Source organism: Plodia interpunctella, chromosome 8 (genome assembly GCF_027563975.2).
Source record: "Plodia interpunctella isolate USDA-ARS_2022_Savannah chromosome 8, ilPloInte3.2, whole genome shotgun sequence".
In the NCBI taxonomy this organism is placed as follows: Eukaryota; Metazoa; Arthropoda; class Insecta; order Lepidoptera; family Pyralidae; genus Plodia; species Plodia interpunctella.
The window spans coordinates 7,162,387-7,181,574 of NC_071301.1; the positions used below are offsets into that span (position 1 = coordinate 7,162,387).

At 32.5% G+C, this 19,188-nt stretch overlaps 1 long non-coding RNA gene across 1 annotated transcript in view; it reads right to left on the bottom strand.

Moving 5' to 3' along the window:
• LOC128671972 (uncharacterized) overlaps positions 1-19,188 on the bottom strand; it is a 99,895-nt gene that overhangs the window by 31,180 nt on the left and 49,527 nt on the right. The gene's annotated exons all lie outside the window — the stretch shown is intronic.

Sequence of the window (19,188 nt, forward strand, 5' to 3'; positions counted from 1 at the left end):
TGTCGGCCAAAGAAATGTCGGGTTGTAATCAGCTCGCTGGCGGCGATTAAGACGTACTAACTTGGCCAACCCTGAGACAAAAGTCGACATGGAGAAGGAAAACTCATGATAAGTAATATTAAAATTAATTGTTAATAAAGAAATGAAAGAAGTTAAGAACAAAATTTTAAAATTTGATTTTTAAATTGAGCAGCAGTGGTTGTTTCAAAATACTAATAAAAGTATTTTGAAACAACCACTATTTTCATCAATTCCACTGCTCACTGCAATTTCACTGCTGCGAAGAAATGTTGTATGGAATCATATTTTAATTGCAAAAGTTAGTGAGGTATATATTGTTACTCGTATGTTTTGTACTCGTTCACGCAAAATTTACTGGACCTATTATTATTAAATTTGATACACGAGTTGAATATAACCTGGACTAACACATAGGATACTTTTTATCCCAAAATTCCCATGGGAACGGTGCAGCTAGTAAAATATAATCTTAACTGCAAGATTTCCTCGTACGGTTGGAAATTGCTGGATTGCTGGCCGACCATGGAGTTTTATGAAACGATTCAAATGCAGCGCATTTAGCTGAAATAAAATGTATCAGTATAAAACGTAAATTTGCAATGCATATCAATTTTGATCATAAACTGGAACGCAATAAGAGATTATAGTAAGTCAGACCAACTCTATTAAAAGTTCATAAAATTCATCAAATATCTTAATAGATATTTATTTATGGTTTAACTGCAGGTGGACATCACCATCCAGCCATCAATTTGATGAACTTTATCATAAATAGCATTGTTACGTGATATCCGTTTGTACACAACTTTTCTAATATTTCTCTATACCATAATATAAATATTGCCGCATCCAAATATCATGCATATCATTTCGTAGACCCGCCCCTTCTATTTACCGAAAACTTTCCCGTCGCAGCTAATTTATTTCCCGAACAAATCTTATAAACCGCTCGCCGTCCGCACGCAATCTGAAACGTCGACTTCTTGATAACAATATTATGCATTGAGGATTTTCTACTTAATTCTATTTTTATGCTCGAGATTAAACGAAAGCTTACTAAATGTACATACCTACTACTGTTTTTTTTTCAGAGGTACAAAAGTAACATGGGATTCTCAATTTATTCTTGCTCGTGCGTTATGACGGCGGATAGACTTTGCTGTGTTCTAGTTGAAAGGGTGAGAAAAGGGTTCTGCGACCAAAAAGATGAGGATACCAATTTATTTCAGTTTGCTGATATTCATGGACTGAATCATACTGGATTGTGTAGCATCGATCAAGCAGAGAATATAAACCAATATTTTTTTTAACCATAAGTGACGTGTCCCACTAGCCAAAGCTCAACAGTAAAATGGAAGAGATTAATTTTAAAGAACTGTAAATGAGGCTGTATAATAATTAAATCTAATTATACTACAGAGTAATTTATACCTTTACATTAGCTCTTTACTCCATCCGACGTGTACTTTAATTTACAACTCGTTACGCAAGAAAAAAAATGAAACAGACTCCCTTTCCAGCATTTTTGTCTAGCGCATTTTTCATAACAGCCATGTTGAACAACCTATCTCAATTTTGAGCAATTTACTATACGGCGCGTATATATTCGTCAGTTGAAAACAACTGCAAACGAGCGAAAGTGCTCTGAAAGCCCACTCACTATAAAGGAGTTCGTTGTAAATTACTACGAATAAAAAGTCCAACAATCGTTGGGAAATTCAGCATCGAAATAAACCATTTAAATTAGGCCGATAACTTGAAAATCGAATGAAAGGGTTTATTCAGGAGTACGCCAATTAGTTTGCTGTTATTTTTCCATTTCGTTCGACGCTATCGAAACTGGGCTATTCTGTGCGACACTATTACATGTTTTTATAGGAACCATTTTTATGGTAATGAGTCAGATTTGTTTTATTTAATGAAACAAAATTCTTACCTTATGTTTTGCAAAAACAGTATTTGTGGGCGAGGCGAGTATTATCCATACTAATATTATTAATGTGAAAATCTTTCTGTTTTCTTTGGCGTACTGGTTCTGGGCTAAAATATGTAAATAATATATGTCACATAATTTAAATTTAGTCTTGACGTTGACTTTAACATGCGCAAAAAAACGCAAAGAATGTCAATTTGTCTAAACAACAGCGGCACGCCGGCTAAATTCAACGCCAAATTTGACGGCGCAACTCTTAGCACAGTTGACGTTTAGATAAAATGTCATACTTTGCGTTATTGCTGAGCAGATTAACATTAATGTCAAAGTCGACCGGTTCAATGCACCCTTAATCAATTGAGCAAACTAAGATGATTGATTAGAGTTAATTAATTTACCAAATATTTGTACTGATCGTTCAGTGTGGCAGACAATGCTTAAGTGCCCTTTCTTACTCCAGGCCTCACAATGTAACCAAGATAGCAATAAATTCAAGTATTTTCCTTTAATTTATTACCCGGCCTTTCGATTAAAACGGAAAATCCTTTATTTTAAATAACACCGAGCCTCAGGGAAAGCGATACGTAGTCAGTCCAATAAATTTTGTTATTTTTTTGTTATCCTGCTCGTTCGCCCATTTGATATTTGAATAGATTTTTTTAACTTTTTAATACAATAATCACTATCTAAAGTAAATGATTTTTATAGAAATTCTATTAAAATCATAATAATAAATATTTTTTTAATTTTTAATTAGGACATTTAATTTAAATATTAATGCAGAAAACTTTTTATGCAACGTTTAATTTTTAAATTTCATTATTATTTTCAAAAAATAGATAAAAATAAAAAAAGTACGTTTTTATTTCAAAGAAACTATTGATTACAAAAAATATGATGAAATATATATCTATTACAAAAATAAATTTTTGATTTTGTCTTGCACGTAAAGAAACTTTCCTTTGTTTGTAATCCATAATAAGTCACATCATAAATAAATAAATTAATATAACGAATAAAGGAAATAATATTTCTTTGATAACAATTTTATGATGAAATTTGAATTAGTGACACTAATACATCACGCGACGGCAACACCTATAAAACGCTATCTGGAATAATTAAATCACCCCTAACGAATAATTCACACCCCATTATGTACTTTAAAAACAAAGACATTTAGCACCTTAATTCTACCTTTCATTTGCATGTGTGATATAGAAAGAGACACATAGTGACCTAAGTGTAACTTAAATAAATAAATAAAAATAAAAGATATTAGTTGTAACATTTTGTTTACTTTCTTATTGATTGTTCTTAAAATAAGAAAAACAAACGTCCTATTTTGCACATGCGCTTTTCAAAGGCGCGCTAAAAACAGTTGATTTGAAACTTGTATTTGTGTTTTTATTCATACGTCAGCGCTTTCATAACGCGATATTTTTTATCGCAGAGTAGTATTGTGCGTTGGACACTATGTTGAATACATTCAACATGCTACAGCATGTGGTGTGTAATGTCACTGATATCGAACACCAAAGATGCACTATCGGAAAAGCGCTCGTGCGTTTTTTTAAAACGCTTATTTTCACAACATATATTTTTTAAACCACAGGTCTCAAAAGGCTTGTGGTTCAGCCCTAGAATGGGACCACTCCATATTCTTCCGTGGATGTTGTACGAGGCGACTAAGGGACACACAGCTTAGGCAACTGATAGGCAACAATAGCATTCCCATGGAAGGTTGACGTCAGACAGGCGGCCGGTTGTAAAATTACAGCTGAATCTTCAGTATTTTACGGGTATTTTTTTTACGCTGACCCCGGAATGATATCCATGCAGAGATGATTTTTTTTGGGCTTCGACATGAGGTGCGTAGATTTATTAACGTTTAGAAGTGTCCTTTCTGTTCCTTCATAGCAATATCTTTTTACGGCTGGATGAACAATAAAGTAATGAGCCCGGTGACTGGACGGCGACAGCGCGTCGCCGACAGCCCTTATGACGCCCGCTATATGACGGCCGTTATCTTCGCTCGCACGCGATACGTGTGTGTTCAGACTTAAGTACTCTAATGAAAGAAAAGTAATTTTAAACGTTGAAGTAAAGACAACCTAATTATATATTCTATTTTTAAAATTTTCATAGCATTGGTAATCTTTTTAAGTAAATTATTAAAGGCAACTATTTTACAAGTCATAAAATTAAGACTATTTGAAAGTCCTATGAACTTTGCTAATTTGAATAAACATATTTGTGACTTTTTTGTTTTACTAGCGATCCGCTCCTGCTTTGCATGATACCTATAAATCATTAAAAAAATATTTGAATAATAGTGAAAGCATTCATACATAATATATGACAAACAAAAATCCACATGTAATATATAAACGCTTGTTTGTTTAAAGTAAACTAATTAGAATTATAATCTGTCATCACTATTTTGTTGGTAATAGTATCCTTAAAAATCTCAAACTTAATTTGAAGATAATTCATTCTGTGAGATTTGTCCCTATACGTTTGTTTTTTATAGTATTATTAAGAGTTATTTATAAGGAGTTTACATAGTTCTGAAGATACCTAAGAAGTAATGTGATAAATTCTTATTAATCACCGTTAAATTAATTCAGAAAACGTTTCAAAATAAAATTTGGAATGTTATTGCTACTCTAATCTACATTAAAACTAGGTACTAAAACTCATGAAAACTGTAAAGATTGGGCCAAAAATCTAAACAAACTCGTATAAATCAGTGTTTATGGCCCATTTAAATATCTAAACTCCTGCCTGAGTGACACGTTTAGTTCAGCTTATGTTTTAACTAAAATTTGGTAAACTGTGTTTCAATTTACGTGATTGCCGACATTTAGGGACGAGTTTTGAATATTTATAATTTAACTAGTGATTGCCCGCGGCTTCATTCACGGCAGAAAGTTTATACATCACAAAACACTTTATTTAGGCGATTACGCATGAAATTTATTTGTGTGAATTACAAACACACTTTGTTGATAATGTTATTAAGTACCTATGGATTTACATTATTATATTGGTACATAACCATTTAGCCATAACCACCTATCAACGTCAAAACTTAACATTTTTAGAGTGCGAATTCTTGTTTAACTTCTTTATAATCGACTAAATTTGGGAGTGATCTATTACTCCAAATTCAAATGCTATGAAGTGCCAACTTATCTGTTCGCATAGCAGTTGTCGTGTTTCGAGCAAATAATAATAAAACGCTGGGCGTAGCGACTACTCCACCTTTTGTATAGAAATTTCGAGACAGTAAATTTATTTTTTACTACTTTCCGAGTCCTGATAGCACTGTCTGTTAGTCACCTCACTTTGTTTTGTCGCGTTAACTGCTACTGTTATTTAGAACCCTTCATTTTGTTTGTTTTCTATTGTTACAACTTGTTCCTAGCAATCCTAAGTAAATAAATTAATGCGAATAATAAATGCGAAAGTAAGTTCCTATATACTCAACCAATCTTCTTTTTGAAATGTTGTAAATTAAATGCGAAAGTAAGTTCCTATATACTCAACCAATCTTAGTTTTGAAATGTAATTTGAAATATGAAGAAGGACATAGGGAGCCTTTTATCCCGAACGAAATATACGCGAGTCGCGGGTAAGAGCAAGTTTACAATAGTTGAAGTTTATTATGTGAAGTAATTTGACGGCCTGTGTGGCGTACTTAGTCACCACGCTCGTCCGCTATCTGGATGGATCCTAGGCTCGAGTCCCAGCGCGGGCAAATATTTGCATCTGCGATCACAAATATGTGCCTGCTGTTCTGTGTCTGTGTCCATCGGACACGTTACTAGCTTAGTGCTGTTTTATCCATTTATTTATTATTTATTAGTTCACGCACCTTTTAGTTTCCGCACGGCCCGATTGGATTGCGATACTATTGTTGTTCATTGTTTTTATTATCTCCAGGATCGAAGGGTTAATTTACGACATCAGTTTAGCATTCATTAAATCTGTTAATATTTCAATTTTATTGGGAGATAAATTATGTGAAGGTGAACACCTTACCTATTGTGCTTTCGTTAATTATAGAAATTCAACATTTTCAGAAATTCTGCTACACTTATGAGTTACTTTATTTAGAATCAATAGACTGAAGTTAGTCATATGACGAAACATATATCATTTCCACGAAATGGAATATGTTTTTTTGGGTGAGTTGTACTGTCAAATTTGACTATGACTATAACTATAACCGGCGCGTCGCTGACGTTTAGACAAAATGGCGTAGATTACGTTTTTCAGCGCACGTTATAGTTAACGACAAAGTGTCGATGCAACCCACCCTTAATATTTTCATTGTTCCTTGGATCTGAATAATAAGAAACGTTTAATTCAGAACACTGAGCTAGCAACTAACTAAGAAAACTGAATATAGTTTCTTCGCGCCATCTAATTTATATCTGTAACATTTTGTATTTTGTATGTATAATGGAAGAACTCCGTTGAATATAACATCAGTTATATTTTATAAACATGAATGATTCATTCGACGTGCACTCGTGATAAAATAATCTGAATTGTATGGTTAGAGTGGGTTGCACCATTCTAATTTGACGTTAACCTGCGCAGAAAAATGCAAAGTACTTACGCAATTTTGTCTAAACGCACGCAGGTCACAGTCAAAGTTGATTAAAGAAACTCACCCTAAGTTTTGTATAATTTAATATTTTTATATAAATAATTATTATCTAAAATACCTAATATATATGTGATGAGATGTGAGATGAAATTTGAATTTCCACAAAGTAACTGAAATATAACGTATATAGGCTGATATTTCAAAGCTTGAATAAAAAAATCTTCGTCAGCTTGAATAAAAAAATCATCGTTGCAAAAAAAGCCCAGTTTGTTTAAAGAAAAGAAAATAACTAAAAAGAAAAACAGAAAATGTTGCAGTTCATTCTAAACGTACCGTAACTATGTAAAGTACTATCATATGAAGTAAAGGCTGCAAAAATGTGGACTTTAATTAAATGTAATGCAAACAGACACGAACCGCCACCTCATAAAATATGGCTAGAAACTGTAAAGACGGGTTTACATGGTTCGGAATAATTATTACATTAAATTATTTATCTATTTTTTGGTGGGGTTCCGCCCTAGAATAGGACCACTCTATATATTTCCATGGAAGCCGTACGTGACTAATAAATGGACACATAGTTACTTCTCGTGGTATCTGCTTCCGCCACAGTATAATACTTCTACATATCTTATTGTAAATGTCGTACGACGCGGCTAAAGTGGCACAGCCTTGTCAATTTATAGGTTACAATAGCATTCCCATGGAGGGTTGACATCAAGTAGGCGGCCGGTAATATAATAATATGTACTTAATAAAATAAGGGAGGTTTATTGCAATAACTTTTACCATGCCAGAAACAAAATAAATTAATTTCAACTATGTGGTAGTTTGTACCTTTTGCCGCATACAAAAGGTATTTCCATATACATCGCGTTTCAGGAAACGTGTCGCACGTCACTATTAACGTCAAAACGTTTTTATTCTTGAATAAAAAGCGAAGATATTCAAATTAGGCTCTCATTACGAAGGCTTACGATAATGAATCGTTTGAAATGTATTTGATGTTTTCTTTATATTGTTACGTTTGCATAAAATTTCAAATGTACCCGTAAGTTGGTTAAATTTGAATTAAGAAATAAATGAGAAAACAGTTCTTCCAAATTCTAAATTCATTACAGTCCGTGAAAAGTCGAGAAAAAACGAAGGAAACCGAACTGAATTTCAACGGTTTACTTCTGAAGATACAAACGTGCATTCTTGTATTGAGACAAATCAGAAAAGAGATGTATCAGTATCGTAGAAGTCATCAAACTGTCGTTTTATTGAACGTACCGAAATAGCTTATTTTTTAAATTCTTTATTTTATTTTTTAAATACATAGTGGCTTTCCAATCGGCCAGTATGTAAACATGCACAGTGCCACATATCTAGAATGTCCAAACTGCATATCGGCACTAGCACGTGAGCGGTCGAGGCCGTTATCACCACCACTTAGCATATCGCCGCCGCTGCTTTTTGTAGCCTAGGTTACCGTAGCCTACTGGAGGAAAGCTTGCCATTCTCGTCAAGACTCTTCGATCCAACACACATTCACTATTGTCTAAACGATTTTCTTGTTCGTTCCATCACTATAGAGCGTCGGAGCCCAGATTTTCTTCTTTTTTTTGATCTAAGGAGCGCAGAGTCCGCTTTCCTACTTTATTTCGTCCACTTCATACGATCCCACACGTATTTTCTTGAAATGATATCCATTGAAGTAAATAGGTTACCAGCTACATTGTCTTGGATTTTTAAAGAACAAACCGTAAACATTCTACAAAACTTGTACCTTCTATAAAAATTCTAAAACTTATTCCTAATAAACTTTTAGCAGTTACATTTAAAACATGCATATATGAAAATCACCAGTCGATCACCACGACTGCAACAGCAGGGCTCTTACGCGCGTTGTCTGCTTTGTTGCCTAGGGTTTCATTAAAATTCATATGTATGTTTAATTTTTTATGTATGTTTTTATTACATGTTAAAAATACGGCCGTACCGTGAGTGCCAGTCTTTATTTTTCAGTTTCGTGACTCCTCGCTTTGTTACGTCGGAATGTCGTTTGAGGTATTACCTGTCGTTATTTCTGCAAAATATTTTATTTCGCTGCGAATAATTGCTACCGGGAAACCATTTCCATTTATTATTTCAACGATGTTTGCGTAGTTTTCAAAAAAAGAATGTGTGTGTAATGGTTTAATTGTACGTTGTTGCTGGTTATCGTGAAAACTATACTTTGAGGCCTGTTTGACATGAAAATTAACCACTGTTATATACTTAGGTACAAACATCACTTAGCATAGCCGACAAGCTAAAACATTTATTCAATTTTCTCCTTTTTTGTTGAAAAATATTTTGAGAACTAATTTAGAAAATTTAATTTCTAATAAATGATAAGTAATAAAACATATTATATTATGATATATAAAAATATAATAATATAAAAATTTTTTGATCTCATTATTGTTTTTTAAAAATAAGTTAAAAAGTATGTGTGACATGTATTACAAATCCATTTAAACATACCTATGATATGTATGTATAACCTATGATAGTTTACAGAAAAAGAGAGATTTTTTACACTTTATACTTACATGGAACTATAATGCGGAATTATGAAAAATAATGCGGAATTTTTTACTTTAGTATTCAATTTAAAAAATCATAATCTAAAATATTTAGACATCTTGTAGCAAAGTAAAAATTTTAATTAACCAAACGTGTGAATAAAGCCTAAAACAATTAACGCACGAAAACTCACAAAATCAACATTCAAGGTGTTGACATACATTTACACTTTCACTATTTCTGACGTGTCGAGGCCACGTTACCTAAACACATAAATCATACAGCCTACAAAACCTACTAAAACCCACTACAAGTCCTTACGAATGATTAGTTTGGGCAATTAAAACAAATTAGGTTAATGTGTGCGGCTTTCGACCAAAACCCCTTTTTTCGTGCCGCCCCCGGCTTTGCTTATCTGACGGCATTAATCACAATTTCCACCCCCAATTAAAAGTGCTTCAAGCTTAAAGGTGGAACTCCATATATTCGCATAGTACCAGTACATTGTGTATTATAGAATAGAAAAAAAAAATGGTTGTCCATGATTTGCGTATCGAACACGAATTCATAGAAAAATCAGCCCGTCCCCCATTACACTAATAATTTCAGCTAGATTGTAGTTTAATTTCGATCGTTTCACTATTTTTTTATTACTTCAGTAAATTATAACAACAGACAGATATATTTGTATCAAACTGATCCAAAATCCAGGTGGGTGTTAACAATATAAGTCTCATTGTGATATGTAATAATAGTCTCTATCTTTGGAGTATTGTGTGTCATTATATTGGAAATTCGAAATCGGATTCAGACTATTTGTACTATATAGGTATATACCAAAAAAAAAAATTAACAGCAAAATATATTGTTTATCGCATCTATGGAATGATTGCCTTAATGCCGTAACTTTTGTATAGACTTTATTACGAATTGCCCCGTAGTTTTCGCTTTACAATTGTTTTTATTGCGATTGTAAAATTCTGTGGTTTTAACAACTGTACGGAAAATCAGTTTATGGGAGCTTAATTTTATGTTTACTCTGCATGTTTATTTAATATTGTCAAGTGTCGTGTTATAAATATCATATTATGAAAATAAAACAGGTCCATAACATTTTGTTCCACTATATGTTATGGAATATATCGGCAAAAATCAACTGAGAAAAATCTGACCTAACCAAAAGTCACTCTGTCCACACACTGGTCAATGTTTGCTAAACTTCAGACCACAAATCATTCTAACACCTGACCGTATTGTAGCGGTCGCATGAAAAATTGCCGCCTCTAACGACGTCATGATTTTTCCGCGTGTTACGCAGAGGGGTGCCGTCATTAAAATAAATTGTTGGCTAGTGTATCGTACGGAACTAATAATATTGACAGACATTGCTTTCAAAATAAGTTCAAAATTATTATATCTTGCCAAAATTTACCGATTCATCCGCCCAGAGCACTTTCTTAATTTATCTTTTCCACTTCACACGAAAACCGTGTCACTCGGCCACGTTCAGATTAGATTTCAACTATAGTTTTAAAAATCTGTGATCTTATCCGTCAAAGGTTTCTTTTGGCATTATTTATCGAATTCTGAGTGCTTGAATTGATTTATGTAAACCAAAAACATTTTAAAGTATATTCTGTCATAATTAGGTTTAGTATATATAATAACCTATATTTATTGGATATAAAAAGTATTTTGATATGTGTAAAAAATATGTTTAAAAAGAAACGAATATTTTTCAAATTAAAATCATTTATTCAGAAATTAGACCTTCACAGACACTTTTTCAACGAACGTGTATCGGACAACCGAAATAAATAAAAATAACAGTTGGCAGGACTTACCAACGGCAATATTTACGTTTAGGGGCCTCGAGTACAGAACTTTGATCCCACGTTCCCGCTAACTCTTTGACTGGACTTGACGGTAAATATGCCCTGTGTTTGATCTGAAATGTGTTTCAGGGATTGGGGAAAACTTGTCGCTTATTCCAATGAGATTTTGGCTAAAAGCTCTTTGTGTAAATAATTAAATTATTTTGATCACTTTTTGTGAATATTACGATTACAGTACTCAAAGGTATAAATTTAAAACAATCCACCAGCAGGTATAAATTTAATTAATTTCATTATAAAAATATGTAAAAACTTAAGATTAAAAATCGGAGGCTTTTTCTACCAGTCAACGAAGAAGAGATGCAAAATGAAAAGGATATTTTGGGACCAGAGAAAATAAAGAGAAAAACAATATCTACATTTATCGATTTATCTTCTTCTCTATTCTTCCCCTGGGGTCGGCTCTCCTTCTCTTCGGGTGCACATTTTTCTTTGCGAAATCTATGTAAAATGTCTAAAGAGACATCTCTTTTGGTTCTCTTATAACGTAATTTCGTTTTAGTATGCAATTTGACTGAACAATGTGAACATTAACTAAAAAATAATAATAAAAAAGTCGATTACATCATAGATGGGTTTTTCTTTGAACGCGCAAAACAGGAAATTATGCTCTAATATAATAAAAATAGGGGATGAATTTGTTTGTTGGCAAAACGTATAAAGTTTTTTATATCGCTCAAGCAGAAAGCATCGGCAGGGCTTCACTCGTCATAAAGGGGAAACTTTACAAATCTTCGGATTTCTTACGCTTTTAGAGACACATAACGTGTACAATCGACGTCGAAAATTTCTCGACTTATTTAAATAACTACTCTTATTTTACGTACGATCTCTGTAGCTTAATAAGCATCACGCTGGTGCACTAAGCACTGCTGAACTGGAGATCTCGAGTTCGGGTTTTTTTTTTTTAATTCTTTATTTAGTACAATCTACAATATCCAACAACATTATAAAGTTACGACGTTCAACTGTGTACTTTTTGTGTTTAAGTATCTGACTTAAAAATGAATGAAATAAACGAATTACAATAATGTCCTATCAAAAATCAAATCATTTATTTGGAAATAAGACCTTCACGGCACTTTTTCACGATGTAAGTACATAGTCAAAACGTACTACGGAAAAATATTATGATTGTGAGTCGATGAAGAAAAAAAAAGATATATATTTGACCAAACAACATACTTTTAATAAGAGATCGAGCTGATCAGCTCCCCCTAATTATTTTGTAACTATATTTCGAATTAAACTACTGTCACAAAATAAATAATAAAATAAATATATTACGACAAATCATACAGATTGAGCTAGCCCAAAGGTAAGTTCCAGAATTGTGTTATGGGATTCTAAACTCAACGATACTATATTTTATAACAAATACATATATTTATTTTATTTAAATAAACATCCAAGACCCGGGCCAATTAGAAAAAGATCATTTATCATCATGACTCACTGGGGATCCTCTCACTAAACAAATGTTATAAATTATACAATATGAAGATAATTTATAAATAAAGCTAAAATAAGTTTTCCGCGAGGACTGTACATTTATCTGCCCCTCGACACATGCACAATAACTGAAGTTTTGTCACTCAGGGATTCCCCGACTTACGTTTTACTGATTACGAAAATTTCAGGACGTTTCAAGGGCGGAGTGTTATACTGTTTACATCCCTCTTTCGAATAAATGAAATATTCGAAAGTTTCAGAGATATGTTCTTCATGTGTGGCTAAATTTCGAATATTTGAAATTAGGTACATTTTGATTGGAATTGAAACACATTGAAACAGCTTTTCAAACTAAGTTAATTAATCTATTTTTGAATTAGAAGCCAAAATCAGATGAGATATACACACTCAAAGATGATAAAATTTAAACACTTTTTGTCGTGGTAAAAAAGATCATGGTAATTATAACGGTCTAATAATGAATCTTGTTTAAAATCATTTTTATTAATCAAATTGGCTAACTGAAAACGATCAAACGAGTCATCTAAACTTATCGAATCTCGGTTATTTCTTCTAATGTAAAAAGTAAGATAAACGATAGATTTTAATTAAGATGACACGAGACATAAACCGTATGATTGCTCGGTCGCTGGGCGGTTTTAATGACTATATCTTACCCAGCGTCCTTACTGAGCGACTAAATGCTGCTCCACGCGATGTGGCGCTAACCATCCATATAAACTGATCGAAAATATGTCTATTTATCACGCTTTTAAAGCTAAACCTCTGGGCTAAATATGATGAAATTTGTAATAGATATATCTAGTTAATGGATAACAGTTAACGAGCTAAATTGAGCGCTAATCTTGTATCGCGAGTCCTATATATGAACACAAACAATAATTATAATTGAAGATTTAACATATGCTACGGGTGAAGCTGCGGGAAATAGCTAGGACGTATATAAAAACATACGGCGAAAACACAGTCACACGAATATACGTGTAACTTATACGTTTGATATTATCACATTAATATTGTTGGATTTGTAGCCCAGCTAGGGCATCGAGTTGGGGAGCTGGTAACATGGCAGCGTTCCCATAAAACTGTTATGAGTTCATTTCTAGACGGCGCCGTTCTGAACCCTTTCATATGAGACGCGAACGCTGTAAAATTTGACAGCACTCCAAAGATACTAAGGTTTTTACGGCCCGTGATGAGGTGAGAAGTGTAAAGAAATTGTTTGAAAAAAATATCCATATTTATATCGTTAAAGTTTATGGAAAATAAATCGATTAATTAGGAATATTAGTGACACAATAAGAAGAGTTTCTAATAATGTACATTCAGTCGTCTATTAAGTTATCCTTCTTGAAGTTCTATACTATAATGTAATAGACGTAATTTTACAATGGTTCGTCGTCGACTGTACTTATTTTTTTAATGTACAATTTATTTATTTTATCCTGTTTCTCCTTTGACTTTCACAGCAGATAATATTTAATTTACTTTATCATTAGTTTATAAACTAACCCCGTTATTCATTAATAAGTTAAAGCATACTTTTCTAAGGTCTAAATAACAATTGAACTATATAATATTTGAAATTGGCAGAAAGAGACAAAACGTACTACAGCTAAAAGTATGGTTTAACTTTTTAATGAATTATATAAAAAAATATTTTAAAAAAGTATATAAACTAACATAAACAAAAGTTCCGTATTTCATATTAAAACAGCTTGTGATAAATATCAAGGAATAGAATTTTCTATCGAACATTGTAACAGACAGCTATTAGACAAGCTAGCAGACATTTCGGTCTATTCCCAGTGCTTATCTACTGCGGCTGTCACGCTTATAGGATAACTATCTAACAATTATTCAGCTTAGCACATTAGAAAACTTCAAACGGCGGTGGTGTAAGGTTTAAACCGCCTGCCTGTGGATACAAAATTCAGGTTCGAATCCTACTCTGCCACATGAGTTTGTATACCAATCTGACTCACGTATAGTAGTTTTCATAGACCACCTCTGCTATCAAGGAAAACATCGTGAAGAAATTTGCACACTGATGATTAACTTGTGTGTGAAATTAGGAGGCAATGCCAAGAAAATTCTCGTGTTTCTCTCATGATCTGCCCGCGACAAAAAGTACTTAGCCTATGACATTCTCCAGCTCTCCAACTATACACACCAAAAATCATCTCAATCCGTATCTCCATTTCGATGTGAAAGACGGACAACCAAACATAATTTCACAACCTTTTAGTATTATTATGAATGAAAAATACATAATTTTGTATATCTTGCTTAATTTCTTTGGAAAACTGCTCAAAATTTCAATAGGTACTGTGAAACCAGTGAAGTTACCGGAAATGCAATGAATATAAAGGAGTGTGTGTTTTTGTGTGAAAAACTTATGAGATGCTCTTTGTCATGGGCAGATGTAGCAGCTAGTTACTAAATATGTAGATGTAAAATAAGAATTCAATGAAATTTGATAACATTATCAATAACACAACTTGAATCACGCTCAATATTTACCACCTACACTTAATATGTATGTTGGAGTCATAGATAAGCCTTAGATTTTTTCCGAAATGACTTTTTCGAATAGGTATATATTTTTTATTTTATCCATGTCATGTCATTTTGCTTTTAAACAAGTTGGATGTATTTACAAACAAATAAATTTAACCACTTATTTATAAGCAGGAGAATTCGTTAATCTTTACGTAAATATATTGCGAAAAGAAGAAGAATATATTAAACTTTTGGTATACCGCTGAAAATAATATGTTTATACTATATTCAAATCATAAGTTTTATTATCTATTTAAATAGATGTAGAAGTAAATAAATAATTTATTTTTCAAAACTTTATTAAAACTTACTATACGTTAAAAATGATCACAACAACACCTTTATTGCAACTTCAGCGAAGTACTATTTCATGCAACTTTTTGAAATGACAGATTCCACAATTAACAGATACATCGCTGAAATAACAGTAAGTTCTCGTTTGGTGCTCATTTGGAGAGTAAAGCTCGGTATAAACACCCGATACTCACATAAACGAACGTATTAACTGCTGTATATGGATTTCACAATCGCTACAGCCTACGTATGTTATAGGTATGTTTCGCTTATTTGTCTGTTTATTAAATGTGTATATTGTCAAATCTAGTTGAATAGATTAAAAGGTTACATATGAATATGTTCGTTTTTGAATTTAATAAAATGAGGAATGTACAAAAATATTTGTTTTTTTTAAGCTGTTTCATGCATTTATTTGATGGATATTTTGATAGTGTATAGAATATAAGAAATAGAGTAGCTACTTCAAGTTTTCCAATTATAATAGAACATTATGCAGACCTAATTATAATTGAAAAGGTTGTAGCAACGGACCCTAAGCTCTGACACTTAACGGCTGAGGAGGAAATCGAGAAAACACGGAGTGTCGGAAAATATTATTGAACTCACCAGTCAACACTTACATTGACTTTAACCTCAGCGCCGCTGATGTTAAGATATATGGCGTAGATACTTTGCGTTTTTCTGCGCTGGTTAAAGTTAACGTCAAAATCGACTGGTGCAATCCACTCTTATTGTTTTTTTGCTCACAAACTGCAAGACATACATTACGGAATAACCGAGTAAATTTGGCAGTCTCCTCAAGTACCAGGAAAACATAGCGTACGAGTAGGCGTTGCAAAAAGTTACCAATTCTCGTTTGTAGTTCGGTGCAAACGGTGCGTAAACGTTGTGGATTAAACCCAGCCGACTATGTTATGTAACTATAAGGCCAATATCTCACTGACGATATGCGAGAGGTCTTTTTCTAAGTAAATAGAAAGAAATATGTAATTTGGACATTTTACATGAAAAACCATCTGACATGAATTTTCATGTAAAATTAGTTTGATCGTAAAATTTTCAACTTTCAGTTTTGAACTTTCAAAGTATTATTATATTTTGCAGAGCATTGTGATGTTTATTAAGAAATCTATACTTACATGTAATATTTGCAAGAAAATATAAATTAATTTCTTATCATTGAAATGATTATAAGAATACTGAATTTATCAAACTAATTACTATAAAAAGACTTTATAAGTTTTTTTTTTGTGAAATAATCACACTATTTAGTTGCTACCGCATTTTGATTTGAACTGATTCCAACCGTGTCGCAATAAAATGCAAATCACCAGTGTAGTAATGCCCTTATTGCAGTGCGTTGGTAGTGCGCCATTGCGAGTAATAAAAACAACTTTTATCTCCCTCTTCTCCTGATTCGTATGCTGTAGTAAATTTTATGCACGCATTGTAATGGGTTTATTACATGGGACAAACATGGAGAGAAAACTAATATTCGTTGAAAGAATGATCTCCTTATTGTACACAATAGTTTTATCATATTTATATGACAAAACTATTATTTTAAGGACAAATTGAGGGATAGATTATAAACTAAGGTAAATAAAATTGCAATAAGACAAAATAAAATTCACAATCTTCGCAATTGGTATTCGTAAATAAAAAGTTGATAAAGACTGAGTTGCTAATTAATATTAGCCTAAATGATATTTTTTTTTGGAAATTATTTTCAGATATACTAATAATCTGAAAATAAATTTTAAAAATGTTGTGTTCGGGTATTGTTGCACATAAAAGACGGTAATTTATCAAGTACCTACATTTTGAGATGAAACAATCTAAAACTTTCACTTTTATTCGCGTTTTAATCGAGAAGAAGACAAAAAGTTTGGTGAAAAATGTCATTTTTGTCAATATAACCAATTTTAGGCACGTCAAACATATACTTAACTCAGAGGATACATCATCCTTATCAACATTTGAAAGAAAACACTTTAACAAGACACCTATGTTTAGCCTCCCCTCGAGGAAGGGCTGGGAAATTTCGTCAATCAAGGGATTTGCCTTACTCTTGACGTTGACAACGTTCTTATGTTACAACCCTAGTCTAAGCAATCTGACACTGTTAGGACTAACGCATATAGCTCTTGGAGTTTAATGAAAATCAACAAATAAAAAATACATATGCTAACTTTTTCATAAAAAAAAGACAAAGCTTAGGCTAAATTATGTTTTGCCACTATCGAACTTTACAACATTTTCCACTGACAGAATGAGACAAAATATCATTTTTATATAAAGTAAGTAAGTACTTTAGTTACTAAAATATACTTAAGTACTTATAAGGTAAAACATATACATGCGTTTACATTGTAAAATGTGTATTTGTAGATATTATCATATATCATTTGCATTTTTATTAAAGTATCGCATTATTTTATTCGTTTATGGAACTTTAAAAGTCGTGACTATTATCTTCAATTACTATCAATTCTTACCTTAAGCAGTCCAGTAGCCGTTTGCCCTAAAATCATACAGAAGCCTGTCAAAGGTTTTTACGAAAGTAACCCTCGTGTTCCCTTCAAAAGGTCAGGATTTTAAATTAAAAGGGCGTTTCGAAATATTTCTATTTTTATTGCATTAAAAGCATTACACGTGACCTTTTTATTAAAGAAAATTGACATAACTTATTCGTCAAGTCTGGAGAACTCGTTTAGACTAGAAAATATTATTTTGATACATAATTCCAAAGATAGTAGGGATAAGTAAAATTGTAGTTTTCTCATGACATCATTAGCATTATTTATTATTATTTAAATTGAATACTATTTAATATGTAATTCTTAAAACCGATATGACTGGCGGTATCTTTCAAAAATTTTAAAAATGTATTATATAAAAATGATGATGGATGCAAAAGAAAATTAATCCCTATTAATTTTAAACTGAATTTTTTACTTATCCAGTAGATCACTGTTTTTAACACGCATAAATAATTACTATCAATTGACAAGTCATCAATTTGACCTCTACGGTCATTAAAATATCATCCAGGTAAGTCTGTAAAAAGTAAACATAATTAATTAACAGACAGAATAAAATAAAAAACATAATTATTATTTATTATTTTATTCTGTCTTCTCGAGTGTGTTTTAAATAAAGTGACAGGTTTTCCTCATATTACCTAAAGACAAGACTGACGTCTACTGTCTGTCATATAAAGACAGCAGTTGTACTTATACCCTATTAATCATAAAAAAGTTGAAGCATACTATAAGCTAAAGTATGTTTTGTCTCGTTCTGTTAATATCAAAATAATGTAAAGATATTTTAGCTTAAAGCATGCTTTCACTCTTTATAAACAGAAGGTATATAATTAATAAACTGTCAGTTAATGAGCAAATTTTTATCACAATCTTTTTAGACTGGAATGGGTCGATGCTGGAACATATAATACCGGATCAAGACGTATTTCGAGCAACTAACTAAGCCAATACTTCTTTTTATTCTATTGAGCAAGTAATCAGGGTTATTGCCCCACCTGAAGGGAAGTGGTCACCGCGTCCTATGGGCGCTTGCAACACAAGTGGTGTCACACTGTGTGACGTCACGGCCGGCAAGAAATGTTTGACTCACACGCACATTGCCGGCCCCGACCAAAACCCATTGGATTGAGTCTGAGCCGGTCATTTTGAAATTGCGTCCCTTTTAGGGCCCTCTGTCAAGAGTAGAATCCCTCATTTGTGCTCGTATTCATACAATCGATCGTGCCCGATAGCTACTATTTTGTGCAGTTAATTATCCGCCCAGTACTTAATCCGGCCAGTCAC